General features: G+C 43.9%; 1 long non-coding RNA gene across 1 annotated transcript; it reads right to left on the bottom strand.

The window, feature by feature from the left end:
* Positions 1-6,151: 6,151 nt before the first annotated feature.
* LOC148044333 (uncharacterized) lies at positions 6,152-17,132 on the bottom strand. The gene is made up of 3 exons (XR_015697570.1): positions 16,845-17,132; positions 10,231-10,411; positions 6,152-6,428 (listed from the first exon to the last, which is right to left on the bottom strand). It is a non-coding gene; the product is annotated as an uncharacterized LOC148044333 (long non-coding RNA).
* Between the last annotated feature and the right edge of the window lie 582 nt (positions 17,133-17,714).

The raw sequence follows: 17,714 nt of genomic DNA, 5'->3' as shown, positions 1-17,714 counted from the left end.
TGCCAGGGAGGCAATTAATTAATGAGTGGTAGGAAGCAGCCTGTACAGCTCAGATTGCTGGACTCTTTTTGAAGCGCCTTCTTACAAAGGAGGAGTGGGCTATATCCCGCTCTGCTCATATTGCCTTGCTAATGTGCATTTGGGCATTTAGAGAAGGGAGATTAAGTGCATATGTGCTCAGGTGACATGGAACTCACAGGGCAGCTATAACTAACCTTTTTGTCATCATGTGCCGAAAGACATAATGCAATGCATGTGCAACACCCCCCCACTGTGCCCCGTCCCCTGTGCATGCGCTCCAGAACCTCGCCAATTTTTAGCTTCCAGGTTGTTGCAGGTGGCTTTCCAGGCCCAACATGGCGTGCACGGGGGGGTGGGGGCTCACACAGCACCTCTGTGCCCTGTTTGCGCTTCCATGTTGGTGCAGGAGGCTTCCCAGGCAGTGGGGAAATTCAAATTTTTTTACCACTGGTTCTATAGACATGGCTTGGTGGGCGTGGCAGGGGAAGGATACTGCAAAATCTCCATTCCCACCCCCACGCCAGGGTCAGCCAGAAGTGGTATTTGCCGGTTCTCCGTTGAATTTCACCCCTGCTTCCAGGCCCAAAATGGGATGCGAGAGGGGGGTCTAACATGGCATCCCGTGCCCTGTTTTGGCTTCCAGGTTGGTGCAGGAGGCCTCCCAGGCTGTGGGGAAATTAAAAAAAAATTACTACTGGTTCTGTGGACATGGCTTCGTGGGCATGGCAAGGGAAGGATACTGCACAATCCCCATTCCCACCCTCACCCCACTCTGGGGCCAGCCAGATGTGATAGTTGCCGGTTCTCCGAACTACTCAAAACTGATCCAGAACCTGTCAAAGCCTGCTGAATTTCACCCCTGCTTCCAGGCCCAAAATGGGGTGCCAGGGAGGAGGGCTGTTTGCACCCCCCCATCCCAATTTTGGGCCTGGAAGGCTTCCTGCACCAACCTGAAAGCCAAAATGAGGCATGGGGGCACTGCGTGAGGCCCCAAAATGCAATGCGAGTTCCCCCCATACATGCACCCACCCACACACATATGCGCACGTTTCCCCTGCATTCGTCCCCCCCCCTGCACATGCACAGCAAAGACCAGCTGGCCAGTGGGAGGCACGCACACATGTGTGGTGGAGCTGGGCTGGGGCGACAGCTGCCGTCTCCGCTGAGAGGGCCTTGTGTGCTACCAGTGGCAGACATGCCATAGGTTCGCCAACATGGTCATAGGGTGGCTTTGGGCCGGTTCCTCTCAGGCCCACAGTTATTCGGTTGAAAATAATGGAGGGGGGAGATATAATGGGTTGTGGGAATTATCTTGGGAGACAAGGGGAAGAGCCACAGCCAGGGGAACAGTCAGATAAAAGGCAGCTGAGCCCACAGAAGAAATGGGGCTGTCAGAAGGAAACACCCTCCCCCCGCCTCTGCTTCTTGAACTGTAAATGTGACTGGAAAGTATCTGTTAATGTAACCTTACAACAAAGCAGAATTAGTTTATCTGGGTGTGGTTCTGCCTGGATTACCTCACAAAGCTGACAGGAGCACTAGATCAGTGTTTCTCAACCTTGGCAACTTGAAGATGTCCGGACTTCAACTCCCAGAATTCCCCAGCCAGCGAATGCTGGCTGGGGAATTCTGGGAGTTGAAGTCCGGACATCTTCAAGTTGCCAAGGTTGAGAAACACTGCACTAGATAACCATCCTGACCTCCCGGGAAAAAAGGCAAAATAACCTCAAAATATAGAAATAAAAATTGTGTGCAGCAATGGGATTAATGTTTAGGCACATGGTGCTAATGCAGCTCTGAACCACATCTGGGTAACCAGTGCAAGTTGCCGCTCCTTGTAGCCATTCTCTTCATGGACTAATTTCAGCAGTAAGCCCTCTATGGAAGAGCTGGGGGCCTGCATAGTTTCTCTTTCGCCAGCCTGAGCCCAAGGGAAATTTGTTCCGCATTTCAAACAAAGGATAGATTTGTACAGTGCTGATTGGCCCACCCTTCCAAATGACCATTCTTGGGATTGTATTGGTGGGTTTGTGCGCCTCGAGGATGATCACGAAGCTGTTTCTCTTGCCGACTCAAGCAATTATTAAATTGCGAAATAACAAAACAGATAAAAAGTCAAATAGCATTGAGAAGCAACGACAAGATTAAAAAGAAAAAAATATCAGGGAGACACTTAAAGAGATGGGGCACATTTAGCATTTATTATCGTAAGTGGGAAGTACGTGAATATGTACAAATGCCAGCTCTGACATCCATCTGGTGTAGCTTGATAATTCTGCAGGAGCCTAAACCACTGTTCCTGTGAACAATTAATTCATTATATTGTGCTACAAGTATGATCCATTGTCAACCGAGACAAAATGCCTATTTTCCCCCCTTTTGTTTAGAGACTGGATACCATTCAGAGTGAACATTTTTGTTGTTGTTCCTTTTGTTCATTCACTTCTGAATGCAGAAAAGTACTGAAGTGGAGAACATAGGCTGTTGGGCAAATGGAAATTTAATGGCCCACTCCTCTGTCGTGCTGAGCTGGCATGCAAGTCCTTATAATGGAAGGGAAACCAGCAGTAACAATGATACAGGGTCATCATAACACACATTGCTTTGTTTGAACCAGACTTTCTCAGTCTGGGTCCCTTCACCCTGGCTGAAGATTGTAGGAGTTGTAGCCGCAGTGCATGACTACCAGGTTGGAGTAGTACAACCTTGGAAGAGAAGATATAAAATAAACCTCTACACAGTTTTCTTCTAGAGTGTGCTCATTTATTCTGTGCTTCTACTGTGTCTTCCTCTACTTCCAATTTGTTTTTCTTTTTTGCCCTTTACTCTTTAGAGATACAAAAAATGCTAAACTTTTATAAGGTTAGTCTGACTGAAATTTTTGAAGAGTGCAATTTACCGTTTATTGATATGCACACTTGCTGCTTAAAATTATATTCATTTTGGTTGATCCTGTTTTTACATCCCATTATATTGTTCTCTCTTTGTTTAACATTCTAGTAGTTTTGTAATTAACATTTTTTCATTTTCTCTGATAATTGTTACATGTTTCTACTTTTCCTAACGAGCTCCCCGTGGAGATTTGGAACCTCGCCACCCTTCGGGCTTTCCGGATGGCCGTGAAGACCTGGCTGTCCCAGCAAGCCTGGGGTTGAGTTCCCCCCACTACTCGAATTTGCTGTGTCTGTTGTGCTTTTAAATCGTTTGTATTGTCCGATTGTTTTTGTCTTACTTTTTGTAATTTCCCCTCCCTTGGCTTTTGTTCAGCCGCCCTGAGCCCCCTCGGGGAATAGGGCGGCCTACAAATTGAATACATTCCAATTCCAATTCCAATTCTAATGGCTCTCTTATTGTCAAGCCCCAACTGGCTTGCCAAACTTGGGGGGAAGGAGTGGAGGCAGAAACGGCTGTGAGAACGGTGTGGGCTCAGCGGATGGTGTCCCAGTTGCTCCCGTGTTGAGGCCAATGGCTGCCTGCTCTTCCTTACCAGCATGCCTTCGTCTAAGGGCAGCTGATTGGAAAGTGGCTGGAACAGCTGATTGGTGCCAATTGCAAAGCAGCTAGTAACCAGGAGGACTGAGAGAGCTGGCTACATGGGTAGGGCTGGGCCATGGGCGTGACTATTTACAGCACTGGTAAGCAGTATTTGTATTTGTATTTGGTTTATTTGTATGCCGCCCTTCTCCAGGAGGGACTCAGGGCGGCGAACAACTCAGGGGGGAAAGGGAACATAAACACAATACACATAATTAAAATACACGAAAATCACACAGCCATACCAGTCGAGAGGGGAGGGGAACTCATCAACCCCAGGCCTGCCGGCACAGCCAGGTTTTGACGGCTTTCCGGAAGGCCTGGAGAGAGGTGAGGGTCCGGATCTCCGCGGGGTAGCTCCCAGTGCTGACTTTGCAACTACTAAGGATTCATTCATGCCGGCCTTTGGTCTTCATTAGACCTGTATCAAGCAAGCTTGTTTGTTTCTGTGTTTACTCAGCCACTCTACGGACGAGTGAGACTTACTGTATTACTAAGGATGCTTATTTATATCGTATTCCTGTGAACACATATTTTAATTTTATTTTCCGACTCCGATCCTTTTTTTATTACCCACAATAGTACAGTGAGCATCACCAACAAAGCTAAGCTGATTTTTTTGTTTTTAGCTGGGACACAATGGAAAAGCTTAGGTGGCTAAAATTGTTCATCCTTGGTGAACAGATGTAACCTGGTCAATGAACTGCAATCCAAGCAAAACTCTAAATTGGCTCTCACATCCTGTCTAACAAATAGGGTAACACAGACTGTGTAATTCCATCTTCATGTCAGCCTTACAAGGTAGTCCAGACAAGGAGCATACTCAGGTGTATTAGTTCTCTCTTTACTGCAAGGTTATATTAACAGATTCTTGCAAGTCTGGACATAAATATCTCCTCTGTCACATTTACAGGCCAAGAAACTAATGAAGATCCCTTATAAAATATTTGCCATTGTGTTTGTGGGCTTATTTGTCTCTTATCTGACCATTGCCTAGTCTGTGGCTTTTTAGTACTAGCAATAGCACTTATATAACGCTTCACAGTGCTTTACAGCTCTCTCTAAGCGGTTTACAGAGTCAGCCCCGTGCCCTCAACAATCTGGGTCCTCATTTTACCCACCTCAGAAAGATGGAAGCAGTGGTGGGTTTTTATTTTTTTTACTACTGGTTTGCTCGTGCATGTGTGTGATGCTTCTCATCCGGGTGGGTGGGTGGAGCCTCCCGTTGCCACCACTACCAGTTAGCCCTATCTGGGTCAAACCGGGATCAGCCCACTTCTGAATGGAAGGCTGAGTCAACCTTGAGCCGGTGAGATTTGAACTGCCAAACTACGACTAACAGTCAACTGAAGTAATCTGCAGTACTGCACTCTAACCACTGCGCCACCTCGGCTCTTTTTCTCCTATCTTCCAAGGCCATTCCAACATACCATTACATTTAGTTCACTGGGGCTAGTCTAGTACACACAAAATTCGTAATGTTCAATTTGGAAGAAGCTGCTATTTTGATGTGCGAATGGAGAGAAAGCTAGATTGAAGATTTCCAAGGAACTTTCTACGAATATATATATTAAAAAAGATACAAATGCAGACATAGACCATGTTAGATTACCTGAAATGATATCTCAGTCTATATTTCTTTTTCATTTAAGATGTGTTACCAAGTGCCCACATTTAAATGAGCCAAAGGAGTGACAAGAGAAAAGATATTTTGATTAATATTATTTTCTCGGTGGTGTTCCGAATTTTCCAGATAAAACTGATCAATAGAAAAAGGAAAAAAAAAATGTATATAAAGAGAATTAGTTAATTCACATTAAATATGTAAGTAATATGTAAGTAAAGAGGAAAGTGAGGCAGGCCCTCTAAATTTACTAGATTTACTAGTGTTACAAGATTACTTAAAAGTTCTCCTCATTGCCCCAATAAATAACTACATAAAAACAAAAACAAAACTCCTACTTCAAGCATAGGCAAGCTACACATATTAACAATATAATGCCACAAGACAAGTGTAGGTTTTCCTCTTATTATATAACACTGGTTTTGGATGTTTCTCATGTGGAAGACGTTCCTAGTCCTTGGTTTGCTGATAAATTCCAGATGTTAGAATAACAGCCCAGCAGTTATGTATCCTTAACCAGCACAAATCAGTCTAAAATTTCCCAAAATATAGCAATAATAGAACAAACCATTCTGTGGTGTCTAATATACCAAATTCAATTTTGCTTTGCAAACATAGTCTATATTTGCAAACCATCTATGCATCCTCCTTGTCCACACATTAATGTATAGATTGCCTTCTTCTCAAGATAATCTGCCTTATAAATATCTTTTAGGTGATACAACGTTATATGAATTTCAATACTTCTACTTTTGCATGAACAATATGAGACAAAACCCGAAACACATTTTGTGGTAGAACATAAGAACCCAAAAATATTATGTCTGCAAGAGCTCTTTAAACCAATATAGCAATCTTCATAAAGGAAAAAGTTCAGAAGCATTGACTTAGAACAGCAATATAATATCAGTTTGTTAAAACATAATCTCACATAGAGAACAAATAAGAGATGACTTGAGGTAATTAACTTAACATTTATTTTCTTTTGTAATATATAAGCAAATTCAGGGAAGATCCACTTTACTGTATTACACAGTGTGACACTCCACTCCAATCGGTAGGTTTGATTGCATTAAATGGCACAAAATTGTTGATTATTTTCTTATAATATGTTGTATTTACCATCATGGTGATCAGAGAGAAGAAAACATTTTTTTCTCCTACTTCAACATCAGAAAGCTGCAATGATGCTACTTAGCTAGCTCTACATCAGACGTTCCCTTGAGGTTTTAAGAAGTCTCCAAGCAATCTGCAACAAAGGACAATCACTGTTGTATTAACGAAATAAGGAGTTGCAATTAGTTGACACCTGCTCCATACATGATAAATGGTCATAATATGTGAGCTCTCAAGCTTTATTGTGCCGATGTAATGATACGAGTGTTTCCTGCTTCATTGATTTAATTAGCATTAGTCATATTCAGGCAAGGAGATATTCTATTCTGAATATTAATTTGGCAGTCAAATAGCATCTAGGCCTTATATTTAATTGTTTTTCTTTTGTAATGAAGTTTAAAATGGAAGTTATTTTATGTTCCTAATAGAGACTTATATCTCCTGGTATGGTTGATGAACACCCTTCATCATAGTAAAAGAGATGGAAGGGAATATAATTTAACTGAAATTTAAAATCTGATTATCCCAAAAGTAGAATATGAACAGTTATTTTCATCTGCACAAGTGAGATTTTATCACATTTCCAGAGCATGCATTCACAGAAGAGATAAAATATTGATTCTAATACAGTGTTTCTCAACCTTGTCAACTTGAAGATGTCTGGACTTCAACTCCCAGAATTCCCCAGCCAGCATTTGCTGGCTGGGGAATTCTGGGAGTTGAAGTCCAGACATCTTCAAGTTGACAAGGTTGAGAAACGCTGTTCTAATAATATTGTGCCTTCACAAGTAATTACCATGGTTGGTGGGTTCCTTTTTGCATTTAATAGCCACAAGAGAGGGACAAGAAATCTAGGGTAAGTGGCTACAATGCTTGTTATTGCTTCCTATAGATTTGATTCAAATATATCTGTAAGGGTCGAGATTGGTTTATTATGTTATTAAACAGAGGGATAGAATCAAGATCACGTGAAGTGTTAATACCACTTTATAATGCCTTGGTAACACAGGCATTATACTTGGTACACAACACAGCCACACTTGGAGTACTGCATCCAGTTTTGGTCACCACAATATAAAAAGGATGTGGAGACTCTAGAAAAAGTGAGAAAATAGTAACAAAGATGATTAGGGGACTGGAGGCTAAAACATGAAGAACAGTTGGAGGAACTGGGTATGTCTAGTTCAATGAAAATGAGGACTAGGGGAGACATGATAGCAGTGTTCCAATATCTCAGGGGCTGCCACAAAGAAGAGGGAGTCAAACTATTCTCCAAAGCACTTGAGTGCGGGACAAGAAGCAATTGGTGGAAACTAATCCAGCAACTTAGAACTAAGGGGAAATTTCCTGACAGTTAGAACAATTAATCAGTGGAAGAATTTGCGTCCAGAAGTTGTGAATGCTCTAACACTGGAGGTTTTTAAGAAGATGTTGGATAAACATTTGTGGTGTAGGGTTTCCTGCCTAAGCAGTGGGTTGGACTAGAAGACATCCAAGGTCCCTTCCAACTCCATAATTATGTTATATCTCTGTAGAGATTATATGTAGAGGTGAGCCCATTAAATGAACAACCTCACAATCATCCAACTGCAATTGGTGTGCCGGTTGTAGACTTAAATGGACCAAGACCTGACATAGTTAATGTCTGTTTCACCAATGTTTATTTGGACTTCAAGAAAAATCTCTACATAGCACTGAAGACCTCTCAAAGCTTCAGTCCAGCCAGAATATAATGGCCAGGTCTTGACTGGTACATGAATACCAACCATGAACACCATGAAAGTATTACTGTACATCTGTGTGACAGTATGATAGGATATGGGGTGGGTTCCTGCCAGTCTAACCTCTTCTATAGAAGAGGTTCCACAAATCTACCATGTCGTTTAGAACCGGTTCCAGCTCCCTCCCCTCGCCCGTCCACACCACGCTTGCCCCACCCACCGCTCACTGATTGGCTGGCTCACCAATCGCCCCGCCCGCCTCTAAGAGTCCTATCTAAACCTTAAAGTCTTAAAGCTGTCAACATCCCTGGGATTTTTTTCTAAAGGTTTAGGGGTGCAAGGGTCTTGTAACTTGACAGCTTTAAGACTTGCACACTTCAATGCCAGAGTTCCTGAGCCAACATGAGAAGGTGGTGGCTCTCCAGCTTCAGCGTACCTTGGAGGAAGCTAACTATCTTGACCCCTTCCAGTCTGGCTTCAGACCCGGTTACAGCACAGAAACCGCTTTGGTCGCATTGACTGATGATCTCTGGAGAGCTAGGGATGGAGGCCATGCTTCCATCCTAGTTCTCCTGGACCTCTCAGCGGCTTTCGATACCATCGACCATGGTATCCTTCTGCGACGACTGCGGGAGATAGGGGTGGGCGGCACTGTCTTGCAGTGGTTCTCCTCCTATCTCTCGGACAGGTCGCAGTCGGTGTTAGTGGGGGGGCAGAGATCGTCCCTGAGGCCCCTAACTTATGGGGTGCCGCAGGGGTCGGTCCTATCCCCCCTACTATTTAACATTTACATGAAACCGCTGGGCGAGATCATCCGAAGGCACGGGATAAAATATCACCAATATGCGGACGATACACAGTTGTATCTGTCCGCCCCGTGCCAACTCAATGAAGCGGTGGACGTGATGAACCGGGGACTGGAAGCCGTTAAAGACTGGATGAGAGCAAACAAGCTGATACTCAACCCAGACAAGACCGAGTGGCTGTTGTGTTTCCCTCCCAAAAATTTGACCACCATACCATCACTCAGGCTGGGGGGACAAAATTTAAACCCCTCAGAAAGGGCCCGCAACTTGGGAGTCCTCCTGGATTCACAGCTAACTTTTGACCACCATCTCTCAGCTGTGACCAGGGGGGCATTTGCCCAGGTTCGCCTGGTGCGCCAGTTGCGGCCCTACCTGAATCGGGAGGCCCTCACAACAGTCACTCGAGCCCTTGTGATCTCTAGGCTGGAATACTGTAATGTGCTCTACATGGGGCTGCCCTTGAAGAGCATCCGAAGACTACAGCTAGTCCAGAATGCGGCCGCGCGAGTGATCGTGGGCGCACCACGGTTCGCCCACATAACACCGATCCTCCGTGAGCTGCACTGGCTACCTGTTGGTCTCCGGGTGCACTTCAAGGTCCTACTCACCACCTATAAAGCGCTCCATGGTAGTGGATCTGGCTATTTGAGAGACCGCCTTCTGCCAATTACCTCCCTGCGTCCCATCAGATCGCATAGAGTTGGCCTCCTCCGTATTCCATCCGCCAGTCAGTGCCGACTGGCGACTACTCGGAGGAGAGCCTTCTCTGTTGCGGCTCCGACACTATGGAACAATCTCCCCGTGGAGATTCGTACCCTCACCACCGTCCAGGCCTTCCGCACAGCCCTCAAGAACTGGCTAACCCGTCAGGCCTGGGGATAATCTTATTTCGCCCCTCCCGAATGCTGAGTGAATGTTGAGTTTTATTGTCTAATTTACTTTGTGCACATTTCTTTTTTCGTATTGTCCTACACTCCCCTTCCTTTTTGATTGTAAGCCGCCCTGAGTCCCCTCAGGGAAAAGGGCGGCCTATAAATAAATAAAACAACAACAATAAAACAAACAAAAACAACATGACTGGAGGAGGAATTCTGGGAGTTGAAATCCACAAGTCTTAAAGCTGTCCAGTTTGAACACCCCTGGAGGTTTTTTTTTCTAAAGGGTGCAAGGGTCTTGTAACTTGACAGCTTTAAGACTTGCACACATCAATGCCAGAGTTCCTGAGCCAACATTTTGGTTGCTAAACAAACAAGAGCATTGTTAAGTGAGTTTCACATTTTACAAGTTGGCCATGCCCACCCAGTCACATGACTGCCAAGCCACTCCCACCCAGTCTCATGGCCTGCAAGCCACTTCCACAAAGCAAGCCACACCTACAGAAGAGGTTCTAAAAAAATTTGAAACCCACCACTGGATAGGATGTAGTATGGAGTCATAGAAGGCAGGAGTTCCTTTCCAGGTGGCAAAGAGACAGCACAGCTTGGAAGCAATAAAGGAGAATATTTGTAGCTCAGGGTTGAAATGAGGCTCCTTGGTGCTCTCTGAGCTTTCTTGCACTGTTGAAGTTACCTGGTTTGGGTAATGAAAGTCTAAAAGAAAGAAAAGAAACTTGGAATGTCTGGTAGGCAGGAAGAGGGCAAAGACAGCCCCTCCACAGCAGTTCAGAGTATACCTATGGCAGGGGTGGGTTTCAAAAATTGTTCGAACCTACTCTGTGCGCGTGGCCTCCTTTGTGGGAGTGGCTTGCTGCCCATGTGACCGGATGGGAGTGGCCTGCCACCCATGTGACCTGATGGGAGTGGCCAAGACGATGTTATTACTAGATATTACTAATTACTAGATATTATTAATATTACTAGATCATTATTAATGCATAGATAACTGTGGGACATTACACACCCACCCACACCCACAAACTATGACAGTGCTAGGAAAACACCAAAAAAAATAAAATCCCCCCCCCCCAAAAAGACTGCCAATGAAACCAGTTTTTTTTTCCTAAGCCTAAGAACAGGAAAGACAAAGTCACTGGAATAAAAACCATCAAGGCAATGTGGAAAATTATAAAGGACAGGCACTCACAGAACCATCAACCACCTCAGAATTACCTAAACAAGTAAGGTGACCAGATTTTCAGATTGGTAAAGAGGGACACCATTGACCGGGGGGGGGAGCTAGGCCGCGGCAGTTACTGCCAGCCCGCGACCTCGCTAGGGACGTCTGGTCACCTTAATTATATACATCTTCTCTCTCTCTATCCATCCATCCGTCTGTCTATCTGCTTGCCTATCTAGTTATGGTATCCCTCTCCCTCTTTCCCCCTCTCTTTCTCCCTCCATCTATCTGCTTGCCTACCTATCTCTCTCTCTTTCTCTCTATCCATCCGTCTATCTGCCTGCCTATCTGTCTATCTAGTTATGGTCTCTCTCTCTCTCTCTCTCTCTCTCCCTCTCCCTCCCTCATCTCATTATCATCTATCTCAGTGTTTCTCCACCTTTTTATAAAAATAATTTTTTATTTATTTTTTGTTACATAGACGACACATACCCACAACAATAAAAACAAAACAAAACAAAAAGAAAAAAACCCATCATCACATATAGCATGTTGTTTGGTTACAAGTGTTTTAACATTTATCATTCTTATACATTTATTATTTCATTTAATAGGTTATAATATACAGTTTGGGTTGCTTTGTTTACCATCCCTTCCTCCTGTTATAACACCACCTTATTTTCCCTTTCTTTTCTCCCTTCCTCCCTTCTCTACTTTCTTCCTTCCTGCTCTCCTTCCCCTTCCTTCTTCCCTTCCCTTTCTCCTACTCCTGCTCTTCCTTTCTACCCTCCCCTTTCTACCCTCTCTCCCCCTCTTTCTCTCCTTTCCATCCTCCTCTCCTCTTTCTTCTTTCCCGCATCTTCCTTTCATTCTCTTCTCCTTTCTCCCTTTCTCCCAACTCCCTTTCTGGGAGTTGAAGTCCACACACTTTCAAGTCTCCAAGGTGGAGAAAGACTGATCTATCTAATTAGTATAATTATTTCTCCTCTCTTTTTCACTCTCTTTCCAGCGCACACACGCAAATGCATAGGGCAGCCTACCTCACACACAGGTAATTCCGGGCGGCTTACGGGAAGAGGACAGCCGACCACTCACCCACGCAGGGGGGGGGGGGCAGGATTTCGCCAAGAAAAGTTAACTTTCCTGCGAAAGGGGCCGGCAGCCTCAGCTCTTCCCGGCCGGGGAGACCTCCCACCACTTCCACTCCTGTGACCCTCTTCCCGCCTCCTCGGAGCTTCAAGCAAGCTACCTGGGAAGGCCGGGGAAGAAGAAGAAGCGGCGGCGCGAGGTCAGCAGTCCTTGGGGGCGCGGCGGAAGCCCTGCCAAAGCGCCCCTTTCCCGGCTCGGCTGCCGCTGCTGCTGTTCAAGGCAGAAGGGGAGGAGGAGGAAGATAAAGCGGTGGGGTGGTCCCTGCAGCCGCCAAGGCGGGAAAGGTGCGCTTTGACAGAGCTTCCACAGCCCTGCCAAAGCGCCCCTTTCCTGGCTCGGCTGCCGCTGCTGCTGCTCAAGGCAGAAGGGGAGGAGGAGGAGGAGGAAGATAAAGCGGCGGGGTGGTCCCTGCAGCCGCCAAGGCGGGAAAGGTGCGCTTTGACAGAGCTTCCACAGCCCTGCCAAAGTGCCCCTTTCCCGGCTCGGCTGCCACTGCTGCTGCTCAGGGCAGAAGGGGAAGAGGAGGAGGAGGAAGATAAAGCGGCGGGGCGGTTCCTGCAGCCGCCAAGGTGGGAAAGGTGCGCTTTGACAGGGCTTCCTCTCCGGAGAGGCATTTTTTAAAAAGAAAAACCCTGCAGGCACCCAGCGACAGGGGCTAGGAGCTAGGAACCCGGAAGTTAATTACTTCCGGGTTCACTGACGAACCGGATCGCAAGAACCGGTGCGAACCGGGAGGAACCCACCCCTGACCTATGGTATATCTATGGTTATGAAGAAGGTTGCTTTAGTCCGTAAGCAAACAGCAAGGAAACTACTCAGAAGTAACTCCATATGTTGTTTTTGGTTCTTGAGGCCTGACAGTCAGCCTTTACACTGCCTTACTATTAGCTTTTGGGGCAATTCAAATTTATAGGTAATATCTTGGCACTGAGGTATTTGCAAGCTGTGTCCTCCAATCAAAATTGACCTTTCCAACTAACACACCTGGGAGGAATTGAGGCGATCTCCTATTTTCACAAACATGTGGTACGAAGCGGATAGATGCTGCAGTGATAGTGACTTTAGTAGAGATTAGCTTCTGCTTTGAAATCGAGTTGGTCCACACACATTTAGCCTACTGGAAATTATATAAAATAAAGTTTTATGTAGCTTATGAGCAGTGATGAAATTCCCAGGACAAAGTGAGATTTATGGGTTTATTTTAGACCAATATTTTTCATATTTTACAGTTGCCACGGTTGGTATCTGCATTAAACTTACCAAATTTGAAAAACACTGTTTTAGACTTATTGGAATTGTTTTAATTGAATTGCTCTTGTATGTGTGTTATGTGCTTCATTATGCTAAACTGCTGAGAATCTAGTTGATTGTGGCAGGTATCAATCTGGGAGATAAAAATAAATAAATACAAAAATATGGAAAAAGTACACTGTGAAAGAAAACAAAAATAAGGAATGAACCTTTAGCCAGATCGCTAAAAGGGTATCCTATTAATTCTGTTATCTCTCATAAGAACATGGAGATAAGCGGCAGAAGTCAGTGAATGTAATTTGATTTTGCCAAAGGCAAAGAAGCTTTAACCAATGTAACAATAATATTCTTCAAGTGCTTCTGGAATTACAAATTATTAAATATGAAAAATATTTTGTTGGTTGCTTCAGCAAAGGGTGTGATGGTATTAAAAAAGGAGTCACAGTTACTGAATTAAAACTAGGTCTTTTTTAGGTATGTTATGTATGCAATTAATGTTTTAAAGGGGGCCTTCAATCACATATTTGCATATCACCAATTTCTGTATTTGATTAAAAGAAGGCATAGTTTGCCAGCACTGTGGAACATTTTACAGGCAGAGATCTTTTAAAAAAAAATACACAAGTAAAATGCCTATATATTTCAGCACCTAAGAGATTTTCAGAATTGTGAAATTGCACTTCCATTTAGTTTTCAATAGATGGCACTTAATGTAAGCTACATGGTTACAAAGAAAAGGGAATTTTACAACTATTTTGAGATACTGATTGCACTACGGTATAATCTTTTCAAGTATAAATACAAATTATTGAATGTGTCAGTGTTACCTCCACAGGAAAATGGTGCATAGCCCTATAATCAAACACAGAGTACAAGGAAAACTGAGAATATAATAGCACAAACATCATGATCTACTCCAGGCATTAATTCAGTCTGCTTGTCATATATATGGGAATGCTACAAGATGCCCAACTTGTATTACTATGCTCTTTAATCCTACTCTTGAATGTTTATCTCGTATCCATGTATAACTTTGACAATGGGGAGTAATCTAAATGAGTAGAAGATACTATTTTGAAAATGTCACCAAGGCAATGCGCAACTATTCAAAACAACTGCACACCATAAAACATACAAAGAATGTGCATAGTAAAATATTTTTACAATAAAAAGCTTTTGGAGAATTTGAACACTCAAATGGAGGTCAATAAGTAGTCATAATAGCAAAAAAAAGCCTAGTTAAACAATCAGTAACTGATGAGTTTGCCTAATGCAGGTTTTCCTGCAGTCATGAATAGGGTTCACTGACAAATGCGCGATCGTCAAATCCACGCCGACGAAACCGCGCCGACGAAACCGTGCCCACCATCAACAAACAACATAATGGGACACGAAAACAACGTTATAACCCGAACCCTTTATAACGTTTTCGTGTCCCATTATGGTGTTTGTTGATGGCGGGCGCAGTTTTGTCGGCGCGGTTTTGTTGGCACGGATTTGACGATCGCGCATTTGACGGGTCACGCATGAATAGCTAAGACTGATACGATCATGTTGGTTTTGGAAACCTGGCCACAGAATCCCCTCCTAGAAACCATCTACCTACAATGTTGTTGACATTTGTTTGGGTATCCACTAAAGATCTGTTTAATTTTACTGCCTTCAAAAGCTGTACTAGCTTGTAAAGTTATTTTAACCTCTTGTTTTATTCTCTGTATCTTGTGATGTCTGCTAGATTGCTTTAGCAGTGGCTAAATATTTCAGTGTAAAAAGCTGGTTTAATATGGATGCAATGTCTAGAAAATGTATTTTTGGCTATATTGTATTTTATTTATGGCATTTATAAAAAAGGGGGGAGGGGGGAAACCCAAGCCAGGAAAGATGGGATGGAATATCATGAGCCAAGCAAAAAGCTTGACTTAATCTGATGATTACGGACACTTGGAATCTTAATCCCTGTTATCTGAAGACAGACAAACAAGCTGATAAAGAACTAAGTAGTTTGCCAGCAATCCCATCCCTCTATAACTAATCTTCAAACAAGCTACAGGTACTCCTCAAACTTACAACAGTTTATTTAGTGACCGGTTGAAGTTACAACAGTGCTGGAAAAAGGGATGACCATTTTTCGCACTTATGACAGTTACAGCATCCCCCTGGCCACATGATCAAAATTCAGATGCTTGGCAACTGATTCATATTTATGACAGTTGCCCAGGAGTCCTGTGATCAACTTTTGCCCCTTCTGATAAGCAAAGTCAGTAAGGACACCAGATTCACTTAACAACCGTGTGACTAACTTAACAATGCAGTGATTCGCTTAACAACTGTGGCAAGAAAGGTTGTAAAATGGGGCAAAACTCATTTAACAACTGTCTCACTTAGAAATGTTGGGCTCAGTTGTAGTCAGAATTTGAGTACTATTTGAATAAAGTATTAAGGTAAGGTAAATGTTCCCCGCGCACATATGTTCTAGTTGTTCCCGACTCTAGGGGGCGATGCTCCTCTCTGTTTCAAAGCCGAAGAGCCAGCGCTGTCTGAGAATGTCTCTGTGGTCACGTGGCTGGCATGACTAAACACCAAAGGTGAACGGAACTCCGTTACCTTCCACCAAAGGTGTTTCCTATTTTTCTACTTGCATTTTACATGTTTTTGAACTGCTAGGTTGGCAGAAGCTGGGACAAGTAACTGGAGCTCACTCGGTTACGCAATGCCAGGGATTTGAACCACCGAACTGCCGACATTTCTGATCGACAAGCTCATAGCCACTGACCCACCACATCCCTGAATAAAATATTAGACTCCCCCATAAAGCTATGAAATTGAGGCTTTAATATTGCCAGGTTGAGGGTCCTGGATTTGTCTACTTGTCCCCTTCCCTGGAGATCCTTAGCTTAGAATAGAAATACCACCATCTTGGCTTTACCTGCCTGGGAGTGATTTAAAAACTTCTACTCTTCCTTGCTGATACTTCTATTTGTGTATGTGGAACCCCCAGGGTCATTGAGTTGGTGTCCTGTCGTATAACCCTATCACCCTATTTGGAGACATCCATCTCATCCTGAGACAAATAGCCCTTTTTCTCTCCCTTCCCTCCTGTTTACAGAACAAAGTTTTTCCTTGGCAAAACCAAAGCTTCCTGTGCAGGGGATACGTGCTGCCCATCACTGTGATTGTGCTGCCGTATGTGCAAGCAAGCAGAGTCACATCCAGAGAAATGCTGAAACAGAATCCCACAGCATCTTGCTGCCCTCAGCCAGGAAGAAGCACGTCCAATATTTTTTCTTTGCTTCGACACAACAGGCACGTAATGCGCAGAACAGAAGGCAGCCCTGCCGAACAGGTTTTGGTACATCCCATAAGTCACACAAAGTTAAAAAAAAAAAAAAACTTGCAGAAGCTTTAGCCAAGGAATTCTGAATTCTTTAATATTTAGGAAGTAGATGTTTTTCTAAACTTGGGTGGGAACAAAAGAAAAAGTAAGGATATCCAGGAACAGGTTAGAAAAAGAGGGGTGGGGGAGTTTTGAGAAGGACAAACAAATTGTCAGATACATTTTGTATTTACCATTTGTTCGTGGAGTCACTTCTTGGAAATTCAACTGGAGCCTTTTTGGAACAAACGCCAGGACATTACGTGTTTAGTGTCCAGGAAAAACAATGCATCCCACAAAATCAAATAAATTGCATCATTAAAGGAAATAGATGCACAAGGGATTCAGTCTTGTCTGTTGGTGGGTGTTTACTTTGAAATGCAAAGGAAAATGAAACACACCTCCAAGATAATCCCAGGATAAAAAAATTGAATATTTATGGCTCAAAGGGTTGGACACAAACATATGAATGTGAAGTTCAGTTTTCCATGTCACATCTTTTATTCATGAAAGTTCTGGGTGTTCAGAAATTTGGTGAGCATTAAAGCTGTTTTAAAGAAAAGATAAATAATAACTATGTAAATCTGAAATGTCCAACAGCCCATCAGATAAATGAAACCAGACAACCCTGATCTTGGGGTTTCCGTGCAAAAAGCAGAAGAAGCAGCTTTCCATAGCATAAAAGTAAATCTATTTGATGATCTAACATCTCTAGCACCTGCAAGTTGATCTCATTAAAAGCAGAGCCACAGCTAACATTAAAGTCAACAATGGTACCTTGGGGTGAAGATCCAGGGACCATGGGTCAGAAGCTTTTTCAATGAATGAATGAATGTTTGCCAGCATTGGTGGTTCCTCTGGACCAAGGGTGTCAAAATCAAGGCCCGGGGCCCAGATCTTGCTCAAGGGGTACTTAGATCCAGCCCACAGGGCCACCCTGCAAAGAATGAAAGATTGGCCCATGGTGCTTCTGCCAGAGAAAACGGGCTCCCAAACTATGTTTTCAGCTGGGATGGCCTCCTGCAACCCTCTGCCAGTGAAAATGGAACTCATGCGGCCCTCCC

The sequence above is a fragment of the Thamnophis sirtalis genome, unplaced genomic scaffold (genome assembly GCF_051295495.1).
Source record: "Thamnophis sirtalis isolate CommonGarterSnake01/CBP01778 unplaced genomic scaffold, rThaSir2_p1.2 scaffold_8, whole genome shotgun sequence".
Classification (NCBI taxonomy): domain Eukaryota; kingdom Metazoa; phylum Chordata; class Lepidosauria; order Squamata; family Natricidae; genus Thamnophis; species Thamnophis sirtalis.
This window is presented reverse-complemented; position numbering and strand designations above follow the sequence as displayed.